Source organism: Pinus tabuliformis, chromosome 9 (assembly GCF_031772625.1).
Source record: "Pinus tabuliformis cultivar Carrire ecotype Pingquan chromosome 9, CPIR1, whole genome shotgun sequence".
In the NCBI taxonomy this organism is placed as follows: Eukaryota; Viridiplantae; Streptophyta; class Pinopsida; order Pinales; family Pinaceae; genus Pinus; species Pinus tabuliformis.
The window spans coordinates 86,499,879-86,505,007 of record NC_142307.1 but is presented as its reverse complement, the minus strand read 5'-3'; the positions used below and the strand labels follow the sequence as shown (position 1 = coordinate 86,505,007).

Genomic DNA, 5,129 nt, shown 5'->3' with positions numbered 1-5,129 from the left:
AAAAAGAGCATCACATAGATACATACTAATCTTGAAGGACCACGAGTCAATGGAAAGTCTCAAAACCACAATTCAAAAACATTAGGGTTCCCAATAAGGTAGCAAAATATTCGTTACAATATTATAATATTCTCAAATATTATAGGATGCCCTAAGGCTCCAACAAAACATCTGCAAGACAACTACTCTCTAACCAAAAAAACTACCACATAAAAAAAATGGTCACACACTAAAACAAAGATCTGGCAACCCTAAAAGCCCTTTTTTCCAAATAATAAAGACGTGGAGGATCAAAATGACCCTCCCCAACCCAAAATAGATAATGAGGAAATGCCATGAACTAACACACAGTTAGAGTTCCCTCCACAAACCATAAATCCCAATCAAAACATAGAGATGGCATTCACGCTGAATCTTGAAGTCATGGAAGTAGAAGCAACAAAGAACAAAACAATGCCAAGAACTAAAAGATCCCTTGAAACATAGAGCTGTAAACCTTAAAAGGAGCTCCGAAGTACTATAAACTCAATGAATACAACAGTGGTTGTTATCAAGGCTGCCCTGGGAGTAAGGAAGGGTGTAAAAAAAGAAAGAGGAGAAAGACAAAGTGAATTATTTATACAGTTATAAAAGATGTTAAGCTTACTCTCTAACTAGTTTTTTCTCTTCTTTGCTCTATTACCAGGGCTCTATGTCATTATTGTGACCATTCTAAGTAATCATTTATCTTGGAATACATACTAATGAAGTGTTTACAAAATATAATTTTATTTCATTGATAATAAAACTGCTTCTTTTAGGTAACCATTATATATATATATATATATATATATATATATATATATATATATATATATACAATGTGGCTAACTACAGGGGAACTCAACCAGTGATTTTCCATGAAAGTGTGTCTTAACAAATGACCCTATCACCATCTATAAAATGAAGCATCTTAACAATAATATTTATAATTATAATAAATTTTAACTCTTTATTATTGTTGGACACCTAATCCTAAAGGGTTAGTGTGGAAGCTGAAAAGACTAAGCAGTCCAAGAGACCTTGGGATCTGAATCCCAAGAGTCACCTATTGTACTATAAATGTGTATCTTATGTTAATAAAAAAATGCACTCACTGATTTATCTTTCCTATTGTTTGTTGTCCATGTGTGTTCAACATGGTATCAGAGCGAGCAAATTCTGGCCCTGCTCATTTTTGAACCACTTGTTTTGTGGTCTCTACCTACATGTCAGTTATGTCTTTCTACTAATTAGAATTGATCAGAATTGCCACCTTATTGAGCGTTTTATTCCTCATTCTGCGCCATATTATTTCCTGCGCTCTGGGCCTGACACTGACACGGTATCTCTGCCCTTCCTGCGCTCTGGGCCTCACACTGACACGGTATCTCTGCCCTTGTCAGCTCATACTTGAGCGACTTGTTTTGTTTTGTGGCCTTTCTACATAAAACGCTTCTGCGCCACTGTGTATTCTCTTCGATTTTTTTGATAACGCTCAGAAAACGCTTCTGCCATGTGATGTGTTGCATCTGCTCTGCAATCACTGCACCCAATCCATACCACGAAATCGCCCCATCATTTTCATTCTGTTTCTCATCTGAATAATTAGGCTGTAAGCTAGCAGTCTCTGGCTTTTCAGTCGACAACTGTGCCGGCTTCGACTCCCCACCATCAGGAGAAAAGATGATTGAAATATCAACGGAAGTGGAGAGGTCTGGTTATGGAGGTGGTCTTCTGAGGAGATTTTGCGCCTAAATTTCCAAAATTTTGGCAAAAGGTCTGCGCAAGGCGACGTCTCCATCATATCTTTCTCGTCCGGGGCTTTTTCATGAATAATTTTTTTGTGATAGGAGCCACACTGTGAACCGAGATCGATTAGCATCAGGGTTCGGATGAAGGAACCAATTACAACAGGCGAGTAGGATTCTATAGCCTCGAGCAGGAAAATTCGTTCCAGATCAAGGTTGAAAACGGCGATTCAAGTGAAGAATTTCAAGAGGCGGGAGGGTTCAGTCTGTGGTGATTGCATGCGTGGATTATAAGAGCTTTAGGAGGCCTCAAGTCTGTTGCAAAGGTGAATGCTCTCACTGTTATTTCATACCTCCCTACCTTGGGACCGGCGATTGCAGAATGTCTGAGGGATGCAAGCACACCTGTTACGACTTGTTGAAGAACGCTGTGCTCTGCATGTTTTCCAGCTAACAAAAGGCATGGAAAATGTCCAAGCTGCGCAAAAGTATATCACTGGTCTTGATACTCGACGCAGAGCAAGCATACCAGCTTCTACACAAACAGCTTTTAACTGTGCACCATTAAAATCATCAGTGGAATGTGCAAGCTCTTCAAAGTTGACATCTGGATGAACAGTCATTTTTATTGAATGAATCTGTAAAATCCGTGCCCGTGCATCCTCTGTTGGGTGAGGGAATTCTATCTTCCTGTCTAGACGGCCTGAACGCATTAAAGCTGGATCTAAAATATCTGCACGATTTGTTGCTGCTATGACCTTTATACGTTCATCACTGCTGATTCAGTAACTCAAGCATCGTGTGTTGCACTTCTCTATCTCCACTTACTTCGTTGTCAAAACGCTTTGTTCCAATTGCATCAACTTCGTCTATAAAGATAATACATGGGGCTTTCTCCTTTGCAAGTTGAAAAGCATCGCGAACGAGTTTGGCACCATCTCCGATGAACATCTGGACTAATTGTGGACCAGCAAGTTTTAAAAATGTTGCATTTGATTGTGCAGCACATGCACGAGCGATGAGTGTTTTTCCTGTTCCTCGAGGCCCATAAAGTAGTATTTAGAAGGAAGAGAGTCACATCAAAACCAGTTCATGGTATCAGAGTCCCTCTACAGGGTCTGACATCCGGAGATAATTATTCCTCTGAGCAGGGAAGCATTATCGTTGTCATTTCTCTGAATTTGAGTTTTTTGGATGAAATTCTATCGCAGAATTCAATTTGGCTATCTACATGCATGTCTGTTTAATTTGATACTGTGCACAAGCTTTCGCTTATAGACAAATGGATGTGCCTCGTTGCAGTTGTATTGTTGAATGGTGAATGCAGTATAACTGGAGTTAACGCTCATAGATGATTTGTAAGTCAAATTTTTTATGACTTGGCACATGCTCAAGCAGATTTTAAGAGCAGTATTGAAGCCACCTCGAAGCAGATTTGGTGTTGTCTGTGGAACAATTTGAAACAACCTCTGAGTGAAGTGATTCGTGGAGAAGTGATAAGCATTGTGAAGTGAATTTGAAGCATTTTTGAAGACATTTTTAGAAGTCATTTTTTTGCAGTTTCTTGTAGAGATTTTGGAGCAGTTTCTTGTAGAGATTTTGCATGATTTCCATAGCAGCTAGATGCTCTGAAGTTTGAAGTTGAGGACAACGCTCATCTTCACATTTATATATTTTTTGCATTAGTGATGTTATGCTCCAGTTCATTCTTGAAACGAACTGTGGATTGTTGATTTACCATGTGCCCAATTGTACCAATGTTTATTGTAGCTTGACGAGAAATGTTTATTGTAGTTTAACTTGGTAACATCCAGCTTACTCAGGTCCTGCTCCATCAACCATTTTCGCGACATTGTTGCCACTTGATAAGCCCTTACAATATCTTGTAGTAAGAGTACAATATTATTTTTCTGTTGCTGTTGCCTCAGTTGTGTTTTTTAAGTGACATTGAAGAAAAATGGCCAGACTTGAAGATGCATTAAAGTTATTGAATATCCTAATTCATTCCACTGTTGATGAGATGGTCAAAGTTAACAAAGAAACTCTCTTTGACATCCAAACCTCTCTGAAAACTGCACGTGAGAATATTGAGTTTTTGCAGCTTGAAACAAAGCTACAACAGGAAGAATTACACCAGTGGAGTCATCATTCTGAACCTGTTTCTGTTCAGAACAATGTAGCAGACTCCCATAAACAGCAAGTCAATAATGTTACAGTTCATTCAGATAAAGCAGCAAAGTTACATGCAGATGCAAAGGTTCAGTCTACACTTCCCAAGCCCATCATCAGACCTTGGGAACAGCTTGTCCACAACAAGCACAGAACTGGTCTTGGATATGACAAGGACTTGTCCTTTCATATTCCAGACTATGCCAAGCCCATTCAATTTCAGAGTGCTGGATTCATTTATGACAGTTCAGGTGCTCCTCATGACAGTTCAGCTCCAGCTGTTCCAGATTCTGCCCCTCTTCCACAGCAACACCAGCAACAACAACAACAAAAACAACAGATCGTGAAATGCCAACACTGTGACCAAGTTGGCCATCTGAAAGATCACTGTTTTGATCTTCATCCATGTGAGCACTGTCATAAAACCAGCCATTCTTCACACAGGTGCTTCAAAAACAAACATCCTGCAAGAACAAAGATTCATCTAGGATGAATCGCTTCTTGGCAATGGGCATCAACAGCCAAGAAGATATTCCAAACACATATCAGAACTTGTTCCAAAGTATTGAACAGTCTTGAAGTTGAGTTTTCTCCATCTTCTCACCTTGTACCTGACAGGGGGGAGATGATGGTCATCTACAAGCTTCAAAGTCAAATCAAGCAAGCCTGAGCCACATCCTGCCACACCAGTTTCAGAGTTGTAGCCAGAGACAAGATGCCTGAACATGCCTTCAGTTGGCAATCTGGGACACTTCCTCTAGCAGAAGACTCCAGCTTCTTGCCAGTTTTGGAAGAATTTCAGGAATCACAGAGTTGTTGGTTATCCTTAAACCATCACACGTTGAGACTTCCCTTTTCAGGTTGAAGTTTTACCTTTTATGCGGGGTGAGACCTCCCTTTTATGGTTGAAGGTTTCCCTTTTTAAAACAATAGGATCACTTCCTCTAGCAGAAAACTTCAGTTTCTTCCCAGTTTTGGAAGAGTTCCGGGAACTGCACTAAGCGTTCCAGTGTTGGTGGTCATCCTTAAACCACTGCCCTTTATACCAAAATTTCATAGAGCACATTCAGCCTAGTGCTGCCATGCATTTTTGCACATTTTGTATTACAGCTCTCTTCTTGGACTCATACATAACCCTTCGGATTAAGGGGGGGAATGTTGGACACCTAATCCTAAAGGGTTAGTGTGGAA

The 5,129-nt window shown here is 39.9% G+C and overlaps 1 pseudogene; it reads right to left on the bottom strand.

The window, feature by feature from the left end:
* Positions 1–1,307: 1,307 nt before the first annotated feature.
* LOC149147223 (26S proteasome regulatory subunit 6A homolog pseudogene) lies at positions 1,308–2,825 on the bottom strand (annotated as a pseudogene).
* Positions 2,826–5,129: the final 2,304 nt, after the last annotated feature.